The 10822-nt window shown below is 38.3% G+C and overlaps 1 protein-coding gene across 5 annotated transcripts in view; it reads right to left on the reverse strand.

Annotated features, from left to right (window-relative positions):
* LOC138757498 (TBC1 domain family member 1-like) overlaps positions 1 to 10822 on the reverse strand; it is a 312814-nt gene that overhangs the window by 300491 nt on the left and 1501 nt on the right. The gene's annotated exons all lie outside the window — the stretch shown is intronic.

Genomic DNA, 10822 nt, shown 5'->3' on the forward strand with positions numbered 1-10822 from the left:
CCTGCTTGCCTTCAGCATCCTCTAAAATCCCAGTTCCGATACCAGGTTCTTATGAGTCATCAGATGCTACAGCCTGATGTGAGTCATTTGACCTTAATTCACCCGCAGCCTACTAATAAACATTAATAAATGCGAGGTCATCCACTTTGGTAGGAAAAATAGAAGAGCAAATTATTATTTAAATGATGAAAGATTATAGTGCAGAAGGACTTGTATATAAATCACAAAAAGTTGGGTTGCAGGTACAACAGGTTATTAAGATAGAGGAATTGAATTCAAAAGCAGGGAGGTCATGTTGCAACTGTAAAAGGTACTGGTGAGGCCCCAACTGGAGTACTGTGTACAAGTTCTGGCCTCCATACCTGAGGAAGGATATACTGGCCAGAAGAGGTTCACCTGGTTGATCCCAGAGATGAGAGGATTGACTGACGAGAAGAGACTAAATGGCCTGGGATTATACTCACTTGAATTTAGAAGAATGAGAGGAGATCCTACAGAAACATGTAAATTTATGAAAGGGATAGACAAGGTTGAGGCAGGAAAAATTATTTTCACTGGTTGGTGAGACCAGAACTAGCCTTAAAATTCAGGGGAGTAGATTTAAGACAGAGATGAAGAAAAACATTTTTTTTCAGAGAGTCGTGAATCTGTGGAATTCTCTGCCCAGGGAAGTGGTTGATGCTACTTCATTAAACATATTTAAGGTTCAGTTAGATAGATTTTTACATGAAAAAGGAATTAAGGTTTCAAATAATAATGAAAATTAAATAAAGTTGCTGATTTTCCTGTTTAAAAAAAAAAAAAAGGAATTAAGGGATATGGGGAAAAGGCAGGTAGGTGGAGTTGAGTCAATGAACAGATCAGCCATGGTCTTATTGAATGGCGAAGCAGACTCAACGGGAAGCATGACCTACTCCTGCTCCTATTTCTTATGTTCTTCCGACCCATGAGTCTGTGCCACCCAATTTACACCTCATTAGCCTACACCCCCAGTATGTTTCGAATGGTGGGAGTAAACTGGACCTCCCGGAAAAAAACCTCACTGTTATGACATAGAACAGCAGTAATAGAAATTCACCATCAATGGTATCTTCAAAACAATAATTTTTATTAGTAACTATTAATAATATAAAATCTTACTTAACTCTAAATTTAACCCCATTATGTGCAAGTGCGTGTGTGTGTGTGTGTGTGTGTGTGGGGGGGGGGGCATGTCAAATCACAAACCATCACAGTTCAGTCATAATTCTGAAGAGATGATTTTAAAGTTCATTTTTAGAAATCTTTTGTGTTGAAACTTAGAATCTTTACACTGCTGTTCAAGAATTCTCAAACTCACTAATTCTTGTAGATTTGCTTTCAGAGGAATATTTCTTCATTTGAATGACTTTTTCACAAATTCCCCTCTCTTGAGTTGAGGTTTCAGAATTTGTGTTTCACATGATGATTTCACAAACTCAAGCATGAGCCAGAAGAAATAACCATCAAAATGGTTATGATCCAGAAACAAGAATGATCTTGTTTATTTACCCAGAATTGGGTCAGTCACAAGTGGCTATTACAATAGACACAGCATCATTGCTCTCCCTGACAAGGAGAAGCAATAACTGTGTCCACATTACAGAATGTCACTGCATTTCTAACTTCAAATGGAGCTGGTTCTATATTAACAATCCCTTCTTCAAGTGCCTTTAAACACATGACTGTTTTGACCAAACACTGGCTCACTTTAATTTCTACAAAAGCATGAATCAATGAGCAAATTTTTCTGGTTTGTCTGCACAGCTAAAAAGCAGATGGTCTTCTGTTTACACAGGTGCTTCTCTGAGCAAGCATCCATTGTCTTTAGTTTCAATGGAGAATCACTTCTGACTTTTATGGTTGTTTTTACAGCTTTAACTGAAAAATGAATTAGCATTAGCAGACACTTCATCTCTCAAAACGGTTTCTATGTATTTATAATTGTCTTTCCCTGTCCACCCACACAGCATTTTCTAAGAAATATATATAATTGTAACCAAAAGATTAATAATAGTACAATTTTGATACACCCAAGCAGACACAGGGAGAACATACAAACTCCTTTCAGACAGCGTAAGATTCAATCCCTGGTCTGGTCCCAATTTCTGGCACTCTAAAAGCGTTGTGCTAACTGCAATGTCAACTGTGCTGCCCATTACACCAGCTCCGGCAGTGCTGCCATTTTAAAATACATATTCATGTTATATATATCCCTACATATTCATGAGTATATCTAAAAGTGTATTAAGCTCTACTATCGTATGTGCTTCCACCACCATTGGCAGTATGTTCCAGGTATCAACCATTCTGTGTAAAAAAAAATTGCCTTGCACATCATCTTTAAACTTCGACCTCTACCTTAAATGCATGTCCTCTAACATTTGACATTTTTACCCTGAAAAAAAAGATACTTATGCCTCTTATAATTTTATAAACATATCATGTCGCCTCTAAGCCTTGAGTCTCCAGTGAAAACCAACAGAGTTTGTCCAGCTTCTCCTTAAAGCAAGATGCTGGTAAATATTTTCTGTATCCTTTCCAAACCCACTATATAAAACAGAATGTGGCAACCAGAATTGCACATCAGAATTTCAAAGAATCCCCCTCCTCCCAGCAATGTAACCTTGGTGATAATAGAATTTCAGCCATAAGGGGCTAGTCCACATCAATGCTATGTTCCACCACCAGAGAAAAACTTGAGAGAAGCAGTTTATTTTACTGCAATGTGGTGTACCTTGGGGTTTGCTCAGAACTGTTGATATCCCATTCCTGTCATGACATATTTGTGATTACCATAGGAATGATCAACTCTGGCAACCCTTTGAGGCCACTACATAATTGGTTATAGCATAAGAACAGCCTTCTCCTGAGTGTCAGCAAATCGCAACAATCAAAACTGTCAGTGCTGACCTGAAGGAATTTCTGCAGAGAGGGGAGAGATTATAGCTGACATGACAGTAAGTATCAAGTGGTTGCTGAAGACCCAGAAACAACATACAAAACGTCCATGGCATGCACAGTCCTGACCCTGCTAAAAATAACAGGCCACGCTTGCTGCCTGTTGCTGTTTGGAACCACTGAATTGTTGCTGTCAAGATAACAGCATGTCCAGGACGTATCCAAATTTAGACCTACAGCATGGTAACAGGCCATTTTGGCTCACAAACCCATGCCATCTAATTACATCCAATTGTCTTACAAACTCTAGTATGGTGTGTTTCGAACAGTGGGAGGAAACTGAAGCTGTCAAAAGAAGCCCACATAGACACGAGGAGAATGTTCAAATTCCTTACAGACAGTGTGAGTTTTGAAACCTGGTCCCGATCGCTGGCCCTGTAACAGCATTGCGTTAACTGCTATGCTAACCATGTCAGGACTTGCAGGATCTACCAAATCCAGCTCCTGGCACATGCTGATCTATTCAACTCTGTTAATAAGCTCCAGGTCTGCAGACCAGTGGCAAAGACCAGTCTTGTCAACACCTCACCAGTGATCCCCTCTCTGAACCTGCACCAGGTCAGATCTGGTTCCTGATTTAAGACTCACTAGCCCCTTTTACACAGAGCTTGAAAGCTGGATTTGATCCATCTTCAAGCTCTACGATTAAAAAAAAATCAAAGGTAGATTGGGGGGGTTTCCAAATTTACCAGTCTGGGATTGTCCAAGAGAGGTACTGTCTGCAGTAGACTGTAGCGGTCTGCAACCAATCTGAAATGGTGCACCTGTCTTGCAGGGTCGAATGGGAAGGGCTGATGATGTTGTGATGACGTCTTCAGCCGCAATGAAATTGTGAAAAATTAAAAATTGTAGCACCGCCATTTTGAGTGCACAGCAGTGACACTTCCGGGCGCATATGTTTTACATCACGGTTGATGCTGGTGTTGATGCGATAAATGTCTCACCTCTTTGCTTTGGGAAGCCAGCTTGCAATGTGAAATATCTCATGGAGCCAGCTTCCCAAGACAGGTCATGTCTACGGAAATACTGGTGCTTTGCCATCTAAAATGGCCTACTGATTTCAATAGGTACATTAGGGATAAAATATCTTGCTTTGTATCAGTCACTCACCAACCTAGTTTAAATGTCAAACTAGTCAATGGAACACAGCATAATATACAAGACCTCTGGCAAGCCATGTTAACAAAACTTGCCCCATCAGGGTTTTCCAGATGATAAGCTCTTTCTTTCAGGTCACCACAGAATTCCTTTTTGTTTCTCTTATTTCAAGTGAAGCATTAGGCAGCCAGTTCTCTCCTCTTGTATGAACCACAAGGGCTTTAACCAGCCTGAACTAAGCACTCACAACCCGTCTTCAAAATGGGGTTTTCCACAAGCATTCCAGCTTGTCCTTTTCCAGTCCTAGCTGCTGCTGCTGACTGTAGCACTCCAGAATGGATCTCTCTCCCCCAGAGAAAAAAAACTATTAAACTCGATCTGCTTGCAAAATCCACATGACCCTCTGAGAACAGCAAGCTACACTCCCAGACAGCCTGCGGCTCTGAACTACTCCCTCATCTCTTTCATCTGTGGCTTTTCAAAACAACAATCCATTAGTGAAGTCTCTTGGGAACTCCACAAAGCTTTTGCAAAGGCCTTCAGAACTGCCCTGTCTGGCTTGAGCAGAGCTCCAGAATTTTAAATGAGATCTGTTTTGAAATGTTTGTATGTGACCTACACTAAAAAAAACTGCCCCAATTTATCTCCCAAAATCATATCTACATACAAAACAAACACAACATAATCTGTCAAACTATTACATGACAATGAAGAAATCTTGAATCTTGAATCCCCCCCCCCCCATTTTGTTCAGATACCTGTCTGCTTTTTGCCCATACCTTGATGAGGGGCTCAGGCCTGAAACATTAGTTACCCTTCAAATGCTGTGGGACCTGCCGAGTTTCTCCAACACTTTTGTGCATTGCAATATTGAAGCCTTTCTGCAGTTCAGGAGAAACATGATCAATGTTCCCTCTAATTGTTAGGAGTCAGTGTGTGCAAAAATCTTATGTTGTGCAATTTTTTTCCTGTGACAAAAGTATGTGTGCATTTAATGCTTGTGCAACTCTAAACTTGAAATTGTTTCAAGATCATTTTGGCACAGCCTATCTCTCATGGCTAATAAAACTGTATTGGCACATTTAATAAAAAACAAGTATGATTACATTCCATAAACTAACATATTTAATTAAGATTTTATTCTATACTTTGAACTACTTTGTCAGTTTGTTGTTCTTTCAAATAAAACATCAATGGGTATTTCTTATTTGTATGTGATGCAATGTCTAAATAAATTAATAAAAATAACACCCATCAATTCACAGATTATTATTATTAAAGTTGCTGGAAACGGTTAAATCAAAACTCAATTAAAAAGTTAGTTGACAAGTTATCCAGATTTGAAAATCTTCACACATAGCAAAGTTTATGTAGGATGACAAAATATTTGACATAAAACTGCACAGAATAACATACATATTTAAGCCACTCCATTATTTTTTTTCTCTCCTGTCTTTGGTATTTACCCATTCTTTGTAAATTCTATCTCAACTAATAGAACTTCCATCCAATTAATAGCTTTGTATTCTTATTAGCATACCCAAATGACATTCACCTAAACATTCAGCTTGTTTTGGAGTTGATTTATTAGGCTAAAACCTCTCTTCTGCACCAGATGCAAGAAAGATTCCCCCCATTGTGACAAGGTACATCAATTTTGCAAGGTCGCAAAACTGTTCATTTTGAAGTAGAAATGCCACCATTTGAGCAAAGTTTGAAATCAATTTGGATTTAATTTGGATTTTTCTTGCATGGAAAATTTGAAGTCATGAAACTGTCTATTACAGTATTTTCATCTAGAAAATCATGATATTTTAGACATAAGGCATCAACTTGTTTAGCGTCAAATGTGAAGTCACAATCTGCAGTTGCGTAAAAATCAAAAGTTGACCATTCTTGTTCCTCATCTTCAAGAAGCCTTTCTTCTAAATGAACACAAAGATGATTTATAAAAGTCAACAGTGAACTTGTACCCAATGTGACGTTTTCTTCAGGTTGTTGGCTTCGCAAAACTTTAACTTTGAAACAGTGTCTCCCAGATACTTCTTTCTTATCCTGTTAATTTTGCCTCGCACAAAATGAAATGAATCAATTGATGTCAGACCAGTCTTTTGCAGAATTTTGCACTGAGCAGCCATTTCTACAAAGACACCACTTAAAACCTGTAAAGCTACTTTATATGTGTTTATCAATTTCTTGTAACAGTATGTAGCCACAGTGTCATTTGACTTATCCACTTCAAAGTATTTGATGAGTGACTCATAGATTTTTATTATTGCCTGAAATGCAGTGTCTAGATAAGCACCTGTCTTCATTAAATGGTCTGAAAGCAATAGCTTCATTTTCAGATGCCTCTGCAATTTCTTTAAATTTGTATTTTTTAACTGTAGATCAAGAAAACACTGTAGAAATTATGCTCATCAAAGATTCAATTTCTCTTATTAACTTAACTTTTGTTAAGCCATTCAACTTTAAACAAACTTGCAGTTCTTTTGCGCTTCACGCCCTTCACTTCTTTTGAATTCGACATAGTGAATGAATGAATATTCTTTTTGTTGCATTACATATCCCCAGATCTTCACGGTGTGCTACACAGTGTTGCTGAACTAGGTGTGGAATGTTCTGTTCCAGTCTTGCTGCAACACCATTAATTCTGCCCAACATTACTGATCCTCCATCAGACATAAACATCACCATTTTATGGAGGTCAAATTTCTTCTCTTCATAAAATAGCTTGATTGCTGAAACAATAGAAGAAACATCGCACGTTTCCACTAAAAAATGTTTCATACACAGTACAATCTTTAGATCTGAATTTGAAGTACTGAATGAGACGTTTGTTGACAGATATATCTGTGGTTTCATGAACTGTTAACATGTGAAAATCAGATGATGCTATTTCTTCAAATATGTCTTTCTAAACAATATAGTTGATAGTCTCCGGAAATTCAAATGCTTAATTTTTGCTTCACCAACTGTCTGGGAGTTGGACATACTTTTCCATCTATTCATTAACATGTTCAATTGAATGTAAAGAGTTATTCATTTTAACAGCTAACAACATGCTGTCAATAAGAGCTTTGAACTCCTCTGGGTTTGATCGTTTTCGTTCTTGCTCATCTGCACTCTCACGTAACATGTGTAGCACTCCTGTTTCGGAAATGACGGGTCTTGTTGCCTGAGCTTTTGTACACCGTCCAAATGCAATTTACTTGCCAAATGAAGCTTCAAAAAGTCAAACTTCCAAATATCATCCCACTTCTTTCCATAAGCAAAATCTCCAGCAACTTTTGCATCACAACAATTACAAACTGATAACTCCAGTTTCTGAATCAAACATAAATATTTCTTGCAGCTGAATATTCATGACCTCATGAACTTTTGGTGTAGCAGTTTCTACGATTTTGTTAAGCCATTCAACTTTAAACAAACTTGCAGTTCTTTTGCGCTTCACGCCCTTCACTTCTTTTGAATTCGACATAGTGAATGAATGAATATTCTTTTCAATAAAAACTCATGAAGCTATCTACAGAATTTGAAGCAGATCTTCATAAACTTTACGATATGAACACTGTCCACCAAACATGGCTGCAGCCGTGCTGCAGCTGTACACAAACAGGAACAGAAAATGGACGGTGACGTAATTTAGCGATGTGCAAATGTGGTATTTGAAAAACCAACTAATTAGTTAACAGAAACAGAGAGCAAAGAGATTATTTACAATAAGTATAATTATTAATTACCTCATTATTTTAGATCATTAACCTTTTGTGAGCACATTAATTTCCTTTGTGCGCTGGTTGCAAAACGTGTGTCCATGCGCACACAGCTTAGCAGGAACTGTGGTTTATGATGATGCCTTGGGATTGCACAATAAATCAATTTGGCCAGAATGAGCAATGCATTGCAAAAAACCCCTTCTGAAAAATTTCAACACCCAAAGCACCAACTAAATTTTGCTTCTTTGATCTGCTGAATGACTTCAGCAATTTCTGTCTTTTTTCACTGCTATAAAATAAGATAATGAAGGTACAAATTATTGCTTATTGATCGAGTTAGTATTACCCATTAACTACATCAAATCTACCTATAATACCTGTGCAACCAGTGTGATGAAACAGAATACTCAAGAGGTCAAGCAACATTTCTCAGGAAATCTCAAGTCACACAGTCAGTGTTTGGGATGTGGAATTCTCTTCAGGTCTAGGAAATAACTTCCACTGCTGATTGACAATAGTAAACACAAATAGAAGAGAATTGTTTGGAAAGAGCTGGTCAGAGACAACTCAAAAATGAGCAAACTGAATGAGTGGTCAGGGAAAAAAATAGAAATTATTAAATTGAATTACTGAAAATTAACCAGTAACAAAAAATGCTGCTATATTTTCAATCAATGGAAATTTCAAAGGAATACAATCACAAACAAAATTAAAATCTCAAATAAAGCTGTTTTGTGAAAATCTATACTTGCATTATCCGAAGAAAATCTATCAAATGGTTTACAAAAGTAGATTCTGGTCAGGCTCACACTTTTTTTTACAAAAACATTTGACTGACAGAAAATAAATTTAAAACAAATATCAGTCTGAAATATGATCTTCTGTATGAATGACCCAACCAACATAAACATTTCACAAGCTTCGGAAAGCTTAAGCCCAAAGAAATAAAGGTAGAAGGAGACTACTCTGCTGCCCGTTCCTGCTCCATCACTCAATAAAACCATGGCTGATCTTTAAACTTAAGGCCAGTTTCATGGACTCATACCATACCCCTTCTTTCTTTAATATGGAAAAATCCATTGTATTCTGAGTTGCAACCTGGGAAGAGCTCATGTTTTATTCTTGGAATTATTAAGGTCCAATAACATGCACATTATTTTTGTTTATTAATTTTTAATTATTGAAAGCCTTCATCTCTTTAGGCACATAGAACTTATCAATTCTCTGGTAACAAACACAACCTACACCCCCCCCCCCACCAATTTTTTCATGCTTGATTTTCCTTTTATGAATCCATGTTAATCCTCTATGTAGCTGGAGAAAGTCATCACAGAATTCCAAGCACATTTGGTCTAATGTTGACAGAGGGCTCAGACTGAATTGTTGGTTTTCTTCTCTTCCTATAGATGCTGTGTGACCTGTTCAATTTCTCCAGCATTGTGGTGTATTGGACAACAATGTCTTCTGTATTAAATTCTGTGACAAGACTTAATACACACAAAAAGCTAGACACCTGAAAACTTTAATGACTAATGGAAGCCTGTAAAAATATTAGAAAACACAATTTCATTCACCTACTTTGAGCTTGCAAAATGGGTGTAATAAGGTCCCAACTTCTACCCCAAAAGATGGGCTCCAACTAATTTGAATACTTCAATAAATTAAAATGTAAACATCAGCAATGGAAAAGACTTTTGCTCCTGCTTGCTATGTGTGTTCTATTTATGCCACTGTCTCACATCTGTCATACTTCAGGCATCACTGTTTAAATATCTCACTTAACAAATCATTCTTCATGTCAATGGCATAAAAATAGATCAGTTATTTCCTGCTGCTTTATTTTACACTGATACTCTTGCCTTCTTTCCAGAGGTTTGAGAACTGATTTTAATCAGCTGCTTAAGTACCAAAATGGCCTCAAAAAACTCTGCTAATTGGCCTCAGACCCATGACTATTGGTCATAAGAAATAGCGGCATAGAAACTATACTGTCACACTTCCTGGATACATGAGCAGAGGGCAATTTCTCTCTAAGATTGGTCCATTGCAACAACAACAAACAAATAAATCACATTTTAGAGAATTAAAGAGGAAAGTTTGCAGACGCTATTATTGTAATGCATTATTGGGAACTGGCATGATAGATACAAGGATACAGTAATACCAAAGGGTTATTAAAATATAAAACTAAAATGTGATCATGATACAAGAGAATATAAGTGAGTCACCACAGGATGAAAGACTAGTATTGACAGGTACTTGGTGGTCACGGTCTTCCTTTGTGCTATATAACACTCCGAGTTCTTGATGAGTAAAAGGCCAATTCGGAGCTGTTTTCAGTGTTTTGCACAAGGTGTGGATTGGATTTGACATGGTGTCTTCCTGAATACGATCAAGTGAAATGGGGCCAATGGCACGTTTCCTCATGGGTCTGCCTTAATAACCATGACCCATGTTGAGACATTTGGCAAGAGGTTGGCTCATAAGACAAGGAGCGTGTGAATAAAGATGATCCAGTCTGTCAGCTACACTCTGCACCTTGCTGCAATCCTCATGAGAAGTTTCTTGGCACTTTCCTTCCGTGTCTACTCGTGAAGGCGCCGCTATTGGTCTGAATGAATGGATTCTTCTTCTTTCTTTCTTTGGCTTGGCTTCGCGGACGAAGATTTATGGAGGGGGTAAAAGTCCACGTCAGCTGCAGGCTCGTTTGTGGCTGACAAGTCCGATGCGGGACAGGCAGACACGATTGCAGCGGCTGCAGGGGAAAAATGGTTGGTTGGGGTTGGGTGTTGGGTTTTTCCTCCTTTGCCTTTTGTCAGTGAGGTAGGCTCTGCGGTCTTCTTCAAAGGAGGTTGCTGCCCGCCAAACTGTGAGGCGCCAAGATGCACAGTTTGAGGCGTTATCAGCCCACTGGCGGTGGTCAATGTGACAGGCACCAAGAGATTTCTTTAGGCAGTCCTTGTACCTTTTCTTTGGTGCACCTCTGTCACGGTGGCCAGTGGAGAGCTCGCCATAGAACACGACCT

This window comes from Narcine bancroftii, chromosome 3 (assembly GCF_036971445.1).
Source record: "Narcine bancroftii isolate sNarBan1 chromosome 3, sNarBan1.hap1, whole genome shotgun sequence".
Lineage (NCBI taxonomy): Eukaryota > Metazoa > Chordata > Chondrichthyes > Torpediniformes > Narcinidae > Narcine > Narcine bancroftii.